Source organism: Thrips palmi, unplaced genomic scaffold (assembly GCF_012932325.1).
Source record: "Thrips palmi isolate BJ-2018 unplaced genomic scaffold, TpBJ-2018v1 HiC_scaffold_3, whole genome shotgun sequence".
NCBI classification, from domain to species: domain Eukaryota; kingdom Metazoa; phylum Arthropoda; class Insecta; order Thysanoptera; family Thripidae; genus Thrips; species Thrips palmi.
The window spans coordinates 13,145,931-13,156,667 of NW_023144630.1; the positions used below are offsets into that span (position 1 = coordinate 13,145,931).

The window sequence follows — 10,737 nt, forward strand, 5'->3', positions numbered from 1 at the left end:
AATGTCGCGGGCCGTTCTAGCGCAACTCTCGACCAGTGAATGCCCATTTGAAGGTCAAAATTCGGAACTTTGCACCAAATCGACCAAATTGGACATCGCCGGCCTCTCCACTGCACATTTCTTCTTTGAGGGATCTAGTTTTTTGCATGCTCGTAGAGTCATTCAATACCTTTCTTTTGAAATGTCGCGGGCCGTTCTAGCGCAACTCTCGACCAGTGAATGCCCATTTGAAGGTCAAAATTCGGAAGTTTGCACCAAATCGACCAAATTGGACATCGCCGGCCTCTCCCGCTCACAGCTCTCGTTGGAACTCCGTGATTTTAATACCACCTGTAGTGCGCTTAAAGAGCTTTCATTTGAGCCATAGATGAGATCTCTAGCTGTCATACTTCGTACGAAATGGTCTGTTGAAGGTCTGAAAACGGCCAAAATCAACACTTTTGCTCAATATGATTATCGCGTCGAATGCCTTTCCACTGGACGAGACTCTTTGCAGCAGTCTGTTCTTTGGTCGCCGCTCTAGATACAAGTCTGAACTACGATTCAATGCAAACCAGGCCTATCCAAGTCACTTCGTTGCGTTATAACGCCCTTTTTCCCGATCAAATCGGGAAACACCCCATTTTTTCAACACTGTAAAATTTTGCCTTCATTCAACTTTTGACTGCTGTCTGTCACAGAACGCGATATATTTATTTACAGGCGTCTAGACGCATTCATGACCTTCATTTTAAAACGTCACGGGGCATTCTAGCTCGATTCTCGACCAGTGAATGCCCATTTGAAGGTCGAAATGCGGAACTTTGTACCAAATCGACCAAATTGGGCAACCATTCAATCTCCCACTCACAGCTCTCGTTGGAGCACGTTCATTTTAATATCACCTTTAGTGCGTTTCAAGAGCTTTCATTTAAGCCATAGAAGAGATCTCTAGCTGTCATACTTCGTACGGGACGGTCTGTTGAAGGTCTGAAAATGGCCAAATTTCGCGCTTTTGCCAAATGTGAGCTTCCCGCTCTCGGCCTGTCTACTGGACGAGATTCTTCCGAACTGTTTCATTTCTCTCGGACACTTAGAGACAAGTTAAATCTACAATTAAATGCAAGCCGCACCCGTCCACGTCAATCTGTTTCGTCGTGAGATCGTTTTTCTCAGTCCGATCGGGGAATGTCACCATTTTGCACCACTGAAATTTTCGAGAGGATCCGGCTGCTGACTCGCTCCTTCAAGTTTCCTAGTACTTTGGACAAAACCAGCCTCTAGAAGCATTCATTACCTTCGTTTTGAGACGTCGGTGGGCTTTCTAGCTTGATTCTCGACCAGTGAATGACCGTTTGAAGGTCGAATTTCGGAACTTTGCACCAAATCGATGAAATTGGACATTTCAAGCATCTCCCTCGCACAGCTCTCATTGGAGCCCGTTCAAATTTATATCTCCTTTAGTGCGGTTTAAGACCTTGAATTGAAGCCATAGACGAGATCTCTAGCTGTCATACATCGTACGGGACGGGTTGTTGAAGGTCCAAAAACGGCCAAGTTTCGCGATATTTCCTAATGTGGGCTTCCCGCTCGGCCTGTTCACTGGACGAGGTTCTTCCAAACTGTCTTATATTCAGGACTCCTAGAGAAAGTCTCAGGTACACCCAGTTCAAACCGTTCCCGTCTAAGTCAATCCGTCTCGTCATGAGACCGATTTTGTCGGTCCGATCGGGGAATGTCACCATTTTTCCCTGCTTAAAATTTCGTGATGATTCGGCTGCTGACTGCCTCCTTCAAATTTAATGGAACATCTGACAAAACACGTCTCTAGAAGCACTCAATACCTTTGTTTTGACACCTCGGTGGGCTTTCTAGCTTGACTCTCGACCAGTGAATGACAGTTTGAAGGTCGAAATTCGGAACTTTGTACCAAATCGACCAAATTGGACATTTCAAGCATCTCCCTCGCAGAGCTTTGATTGGAGCCCGTTCAAATTTATATGTCCTTTAGTGCGATATAAGACCTTTAATTGAAGCCATAGACGAGATCTCTAGCTCTCATACTTCGTACGTGACGGGCTGTTGAAGATCCAAAAGCGGCCAAGTTTCGCGATATTTCTTAATGTGGGCTTTCCGCTCTCGGCCTGTTCACTGGACGAGGTTCTCCCAAACTGTCTTATATTTTTAGAACTCCTAGAGAAAAGTCTCAGGTACAACTTAGTGCAAACCGCACCCGCTTAAGTCAATCCGTCTTGTCATGAGACCGATTTTGTCGGTCCAATCGGGGAACTTGAACATTTTTCCCTGCTTAAATTTCGAGATGATTCGGCTGCTGACTGCCCCTCCTTCAAATTTAATAGAACATCTGACCAAACACGCCTCTAGAAGCATTCAATACCTTCGTTTTGACACCTCGGTGGGCTTTCTAGCTTGATTCTCGACCAGTGAATGACCGTTTGAAGGTCGAAATTCGGAACTTTGTACCAAATGGTCCAAATGGGCATGTCCAGCCTCTCCCTCACACAGCTCCTGTTTGAGCACCGTGATTTTGATACCACATTTAGTGCGTTTCAAGAGCTTTCATTGAAGCCATAGACGAGATCTCTAGCTCTCATACGTCGTTCGGGACAGACGGTTGAAGGAGCGAAAACGGGCAAAATTCGCACTTTTTGCTTAATATGAGTTTCGCGTCCAAGACCCCTCCACTGGACGAGATTCTTTCTAGCGGTCCGTTCCCTTTCTAATGCTCTAGGCACAGTTTGAACTACACTCCAGCGCAAACCGGGCCCGTCCACACCGTCTCGCTCCGTCATGGGACCGTTTTTGTCGACCGAATCGGGAAATGTCACCCTTTTTCCACACTGTAAATATCGCGATCCGGCGGCCGCTGACGGCTTCCCGTTAACGAAAGGGAACTTCTGCCGACGCAGCCCTCTAGAGCCGTCTATTATCTGTCGTTTGCCATGTCCGGGAACTACACAGCTCGATTCTCGACCAGTGAATGACCGTTTGAAGGTCGAAATTCGGAACTTTGCACCAAACCGACCAAATTGACGAATAACCGCTTTTTCTATCCCCATCTCTCAAACGACGTCTCTGCCATTCGGCACTCTTCTAGACCTATTAAAGGGCTTTCTTTTAAGCTATGAACGAGACCTCTGGCTCGAATACTTTGAACACGGGGGCCGTTCGAAGGTCCAAAAACGGGTCGAAAACGGAAGTCTCGAACTTTGGATCGGCCCGAAACAGGGTCTAACTGATGTATGTATCCAGTCCATCGACTGCATGTCGTAAAGGGGTCTTCAAACTTGCCTCTCGTTCAAACGGGGGTGGATTATCTCGCTCGGAACGGTCTAGAGACGTGATAGAAGCTTTTTGAAATAGTCCATCTTCGGCCGTCCGAGCGGCCCCCTTGCGGTCGTCCGAAAGGGTTCAAACTTGGCATGCGTCCGGTTCGAACCTTGCCCTACGCGATGCCGTCCTCGGACACTCTCCACCCGCACTCCTTCAGTCTCAAAAACGCGTTTGAAAAAGGTCCCTTTCCGACAGCGCCTGCAAGACGCCGCATAGGCAACCCGTCGGTCACAAGTGCACCACGTGTTGCCTACATTCCCGATTTCTTCTTTCGGCTATATCTCGAGAACGGCTCGACCGATCGCGGTGAGACAAATTCGAGGCGCTTCCGCACGTCGAGACGAAGCGTTCGGTGCCTCGCGGAGCTCTCTAGGACGCTCCGTTCGGATTTTGAAAATTGGGCTCGGCCCCTTGCAGACCTTTACGCCGAGCGGCCTCGCGGCCGAACCGTGATAGCCAGGCGACTGACCGAGTCACGAGGCGATAGCGTAAGAGAGGACGAAGGCTGTGAAAGTTGAACGGCTCGGATCGGTTCATAAACGTGCCCTCACGGACCGTCCAAACTTGTGCTTAAGATCGCTCGAGGAAAGCCGTCTCGCCGCACTCGGACGGCCCTCCAGCCCAGACGGCTCGACCGATCGACCCCATTCAAAGCGTGCCACCTAGAGGAAGGACAGGGCTTTCGTTTGAGCCATAGGACGACTCTCTAGCACGAGCGGTACGCCCTGCAGCTCCGATACCGCGGGCCGGAGAGCGAGAATCGACCCGGGGCGGGAGCGAAATTAGCGGTCCATACGGGACTTGGGCCACAAGCGGGGCTCCGCGGGCCTTGGGGTGGAACGAGCGGGCCGCAGCGGACTTGGGCGAAGGTCGGGGCTGGCCCACGGGACTCTGCTCTCATTCCGAGTGCTCCGGACTCTGGGCCAGAGCGGGGCGAGCAGAGCTCTCTCGGCGCTCCGCCCATCGAGGCACTCTGCCGCATACAGAGTCCCCTGGCTCTCTGCCGTCTCCCTGGCCCTCCGGGCTCCATCCGCTCCCTCTCTGCCTCTCCAAGTCCAGTCTTCTCGCCCTCCGAGCATCTCGGACTCTGCCTCACTCTGGGCGGCCCTCTCCAGGGACTCTGCCGCTCACCGAGCACTCCGGACTCTGGCCTCACCGGGCCTCCTCGGCCCCAGCGGCACTCCACACCCTCTCGGGACTCCGTCCCTCTAGCCAAGCCGAGCCGAGCCAAGCCTTCTGACCCGGCCCCTAGCCTGACCCAGGCCCAGGCCCTCGGCCCACCGGGTCCGACCCAGACCCATGCCCCAGGCCTCCCCGGGCCTCTCCCCGGACCGATCCACCCCATATTCTTATATACGCTTTTTCTCCGGCGCGCCGCGCAAGCGCGGAAAAAAATACGAAGTCTCTTGACCCGACTCGCCAGCGTGATATCCTCGATCGACTTATTTCTGACCCCCTCCTCTGCGGCCAACACGCACTCAAAACAGAGCAGAGTGCTACAAGGAAGCCGAGACAGCGCTCCATGAACGCCGCTCGGCTCTAAGCCTTGCGCCAGCCTTTATGGGAGTCTCCCAGAGACCAAGTCCAGCCAAGGACTCGGCCAAATGGAGACGAGCCGAGCGCCGCAGTCCGAAGACCGCGACGCCCAGCTCAGGGAGGTCAAAGAGAGACAAGCCGAGCACTCCCGAAGGAGCGCCCAGCTTGACGCGCTGTCCAGGCCAAACGCCGCGTGTTGCCAGCACACGGGACCACGACGGCAAGCAGCTTCGGGCCCCGAAGGGCCGTTATCGCTACCCGCCCTTAGCGTGGCCGCCAAAGGAACAGCTTTATATTTCTCTTGCAGGGTGTTAGACTTGAGCCTCTTTGATCGTCGTGATGCGCCTGAAGCCAGCGCATCAGTCAGCTGAAGACTGGTAGATTCACTATTTACGAATCTTCAAAAGCAAGAGGGAAAAGTCTTAGCAGATCGCAGCATAAAAACTGCTCTACCGCTTACAACACCCTGCCTTACTTGAGTCGTTTACACACGATTCTGAGTCCCAACTTCGTACTAAACCCTTGGTCTTTCCACTGGGGGCTGACTCCTATCCGAGACAGGACATATCGGGCCAGTACGCCCCAGCGGACATGGCGTTCGGGTTTCAACGGCAGCCTTCTCCGAAGAGAGGCCACCTATATAATCACATTGATTGTTTCGCACCGGTCGAAACACAGGACCCCCAGAAAGTATCATTGCCAACAATGTTCCAGCGCGGATTCGGCCTTAGAGGCATTCAGGCATAATCCAACAGATGGTAGCGTGGCACCACTGGTCGCTCGACCAAGTGCACGAACCAGAGGTCTGAACAACCAGTTCCTCTCGTACTATGGTTGATTACTATCGCAACAACATTTAAAGGCGACGTCGCTATGAACGCTTGGCCGCCACAAGCCAGTTATCCCTGTGGTAACTTTTCTGACACCTCTTGCTGAAGACTCTTCAAGCCAAAAGGATCGTAAGGCCTGGCTTTCGCCGTCCCTGTGCATACTGAACATCAGGATCAAACCAGCTTTTGCCCTTATACTCCAAGCGAGGTTTCTGGCCTCGCTGAGCTGGTCTTAGGACACCCACGTTATTCTTTGATGGATGTACCGCCCCAGTCAAACTCCCCGCCTGGCTGTGTCCTCAGATCGGATCACACTTGGGTATGCGGTGGGTCGAAAGCACAAGTGCGATCTCACCCGGTCCGCGTCAAATGCTTGGTGCGAGAAGATCGGCAGAACTCCTTGTCGGAGAGCCGTCCTCCGCCCAACTGAGTAAGTACAACAACAATGAAAGTAGTGGTATTTCACTGTCGACCAAAGGCCTCCCACTTATGCTACGCCTCTCATGTCGTTGTACGCAGCCAAACTAAAGTCAAGCTCAACAGGGTCTTCTTTCCCCACTGATATATGCAAGTCCGTTCCCTTGCCTGCGGTTTCGCTGAAGAGTAGATAGGGACAGTGGAAGTTCATCGCGTCAACACCCAGCGAGGGCCTTCGCGATGCTTTGTTTTAATTAGACAGTCGAACTTCCCTGGTCAGTGCCAGTTCTGAGTTGTCCTTTTAGCGATGGCCACTACACATGATTGCATAAAAGCCGGGACATCCGCTCCGCCGCCCACACACCCAGGCCGACTTTCAGTCCACCCGAAGGCAGAGCTACACGCCGATATCTCAGAGAGGCAGTTGGCAGAGCATCCATCCAAGCCTGGCACATCCAGGACCTCAGAGCCAATCCTTTTCCCGAAGTTACGGATCCATTTTGCCGACTTCCTTACCTACATTAGTTCATCGACTAGAGGCTCTTGACCTTGGATACCTGATGCGGAAATGGGTACGATCCCGGTCGGATGCACTCGTGGCCCTCACCCAAATTTTCAAGGTCCCAGGAGTAACCACCAACACCGCAGCAAGTGCGGCGCTCTTCGCATAGCCGCTCCATATCTCTCCGTTAAGGAATTCCATGGAGTACGCGAGCTCAAAGAGAAAAGAAAACTCTCCTGGTGGCACCCGAGGGCGTCTTTGGGGCAATTCACGTCGCCGTGACAAGTAAGAGTACCTGAGATACGGTTCCGAACCGGGGCCCCTGAATGCTTACAGGATTCCCTTTCGCCCGAATGGAACCAAAAGGCTCGACATTACTAAAGATTTCTCTTTAGGCTTAGGATCGGCTCACTCGCGAACAAGCACTGTTGTCGCGGAGCCCTTCTCCACATCAGTCCTCCAAGGACTCTCCAGAGTATTTGCTACTACCACCAAGATCTGCACTATGGGCGGCTCCAGGCAGGCTCACGCCCAGACCCTTCTGCGCACACCCACACGACCACCTTACTCATCAATGCTTCAAGAACCCGAAGGCCATTTGCACTGACGGCGGAGTATAAGCGCGACGCTTCAGCGCCATCCATTTTCAGGGCTAGTTGCTTCGGCAGGTGAGTTGTTACACACTCCTTAGCGGATTCCAACTTCCATGGCCACCGTCCTGCTGTCATCAGCAACCAACGCCTTTCATGGTTTCCCATCTGCGTCGTCTTAGGCGCTTTAACTCCGCGTTTGGTTCATCCCACAGCGCCAGTTCTGCTTACCAAAATGGCCCACTAGGCAATCACAATCCGAGGAACTCGTGGCTTCACCGAAGCAAGCCAGAGTTCTCACCCATTTAAAGTTTGAGAATAGGTTGAAGTCGTTTCGACCCCAAGGCCTCTAATCATTCGCTTTACCAGATGAGACTTATAGAATGCCAGCTATCCTGAGGGAAACTTCAGGTGGAACCAGCTACTAGATGGTTCGATTAGTCTTTCGCCCCTATACCCAGCTCTGACAATCGATTTGCACGTCAGAATTGCTGCGGGCCTCCACCAGGTTTCCCCTGGCTTCACCCTGGCCAGGCATAGGTCACCATCTTTCGGGTACCAACATGTACGCTCAAGGTGCACCACTTCTCAAAGAGAATGTGACGCCCCGGGGTTGCGGGTCGGCATGGTAGCGCGGCCATCACCCCTGAGAACAAGTAAACTCGTTCCTTCACTTTCATTTCGCCTTTAGGTTTCGTAAGCCCAATGACTCGCGCACATGTTAACAGGGATCGAAAGCAGAAGTGCCGCAGACCGACGGGACCTTGCCGCGTTGCAAACTGAGCGTCTGCGCGCGGAATGAGGCCCCGTCCGTACAACACCGTCGGCGCCGGCCGGACACCGCGGGTCGACACTCTCCCGAAGGAAAATGAAGACTCCACCGCGGGCCTTAGACCGGCCTCCCAACGAGCCGCGACATGCTACTGAGCAAAGTGCAGCTTCTCCCGGGGTTACGAGCATGGCCCTCTGTTCTGAATGTTTCCGAGGCTTTGTCTCGATGGCTCTCCCCCCAGGATCACCTGAGTCAGATCCGTTCGCACTTTTCGATTCTGTCCGCTTTCATCAGCTCAGTTTCACGTACTCTTGAACTCTCTCTTCAAAGTTCTTTTCACCTTTCCCTCACGGTACTTGTGTGCTATCGGTCATGTGGTCATATTTAGCCTTAGATGGAGTCTACCACCCACTTAGGTCTGCACTTCAAGCAAACCGACTCTGAGGAGACCCCACGACGTCCGCATGCTGCTACACGGGCATATCACCTCTTTGTGGCCCCGTTCAAGTTGGACTTGAGCGAGCTGCAAACGCCGTTTACGGACACTCCCTTAACGCTAATTCCTGCGTGAGATACTCGGTTTGAAAGCGTAAGAGTGGCCGTTAACACGGCGTTTGCAGCTCGCTCAGTCCACTTGAACGTGGCCACAAAGAGGGTGATATGCCCTTGTAGCAGCATTCGACTCGTGTGGGCTCTCCTCAGAGTCGGTTTCTGAAAGTGCAGACCTAAGTGGGTGGTAGACTCCATCTAGGCTAATATGACCCATGACGCGATAGCACACAAGTACCGTGAGGGAAGGTAAAAGAACTTTGAAGAGAGTTCAAGAGTACGTGAACTGAGCTGATGAAAGCGGACAGAATCGAAAAGTGCGAACGGATCTGACTCAGGTGATCCTGGGGGAGAGCCATCGAGACAGCCTCGAAACATCAGAAACAGAGGGCCATGCTCGTACCCCGGAGAAGCTGCACTTCTGCTCAGTAGCATGTCGCGGCTCGTTGGGAGCCCGGTCTAAGGCCCGCGTGGAGTCTTCATTTCCTTCGGGAGAGTGTCGACCCGCGGTGTCCCGCCGGCGCCCGACGGTGTTGTACGGACGGGGCCTCATTCCGCGCGCAGACGCTCAGTTTGCAACGCGGCAAGGTCCCTCGGTCTGCGGCACTTCTGCTTTCGATCCCTGTTAACATGTGCGCGAGTCATTGGCTTACGAAACCTAAAGGCGAAATGAAAGTGAGGAACGAGTTTACTTGTTCTCAGGGTGATGGCCGCGCTACCATGCCGACCCGCAACCCCGGGCGTCACATTCTCTTTGAGAAGTGGTGCACCTTGAGCGTACATGTTGGTACCCGAAAGATGGTGACCTATGCCTGGCCAGGGTGAAGCCAGGGGAAACCCTGGTGGAGGCCCGCAGCAATTCTGACGTGCAAATCGATTGTCAGAGCTGGGTATAGGGGCGAAAGACTAATCGAACCATCTAGTAGCTGGTTCCACCTGAAGTTTCCCTCAGGATAGCTGGCATTCTATAAGTCTCATCTGGTAAAGCGAATGATTAGAGGCCTTGGGGTCGAAACGACTTCAACCTATTCTCAAACTTTAAATGGGTGAGAACTCTGGCTTGCTTCGGTGAAGCCACGAGTTCCTCGGATTGTGATTGCCTAGTGGGCCAATTTTGGTAAGCAGAACTGGCGCTGTGGGATGAACCAAACGCGGAGTTAAAGCGCCTAAGACGACGCAGATGGGAAACCATGAAAGGCGTTGGTTGCTGATGACAGCAGGACGGTGGCCATGGAAGTTGGAATCCGCTAAGGAGTGTGTAACAACTCACCTGCCGAAGCAACTAGCCCTGAAATGGATGGCGCTGAAGCGTCGCGCTTATACTCCGCCGTCAGTGCAAATGGCCTTCGGGTTCTTGAAGCATTGATGAGTAAGGTGGTCGTGTGGGTGTGCGCAGAAGGGTCTGGGCGTGAGCCTGCCTGGAGCCGCCCATAGTGCAGATCTTGGTGGTAGTAGCAAATACTCTGGAGAGTCCTTGGAGGACTGATGTGGAGAAGGGCTCCGCGACAACAGTGCTTGTTCGCGAGTGAGCCGATCCTAAGCCTAAAGAGAAATCTTTAGTAATGTCGAGCCTTTTGGTTCCATTCGGGCGAAAGGGAATCCTGTAAGCATTCAGGGGCCCCGGTTCGGAACCGTATCTCAGGTACTCTTACTTGTCACGGCGACGTGAATTGCCCCAAAGACGCCCTCGGGTGCCACCAGGAGAGTTTTCTTTTCTCTTTGAGCTCGCGTACTCCATGGAATTCCTTAACGGAGAGATATGGAGCGGCTATGCGAAGAGCGCCGCACTTGCTGCGGTGTTGGTGGTTACTCCTGGGACCTTGAAATTTGGGTGAGGCCACGAGTGCATCCGACCGGGATCGTACCCATTTCCGCATCAGGTATCCAAGGTCAAGAGCCTCTAGTCGATGAACTAATGTAGGTAAGGGAAGTCGGCAAAATGGATCCGTAACTTCGGGAAAAGGATTGGCTCTGAGGTCCTGGATGTGCCAGGCTTGGATGGATGCTCTGCCACTGCCTCTCTGAGATATCGGCGTGTAGCTCTGCCTTCGGGTGGACTGAAAGTCGGCCTGGGTGTGTGGGCGGCGGAGCGGATGTCCCGGCTTTTATGCAATCATGTGTAGTGGCCATCGCTAAAAGGACAACTCAGAACTGGCACTGACCAGGAAGTTCGACTGTCTAATTAAAACAAAGCATCGCGAAGGCCCT

At 53.0% G+C, this 10,737-nt stretch overlaps 1 non-coding gene across 1 annotated transcript; it reads right to left on the reverse strand.

Moving 5' to 3' along the window:
- Positions 1-5,261: 5,261 nt before the first annotated feature.
- LOC117648715 lies at positions 5,262-8,638 on the reverse strand. The gene has a single exon (XR_004587949.1). It is a non-coding gene; the product is annotated as a large subunit ribosomal RNA (ribosomal RNA).
- Positions 8,639-10,737: the final 2,099 nt, after the last annotated feature.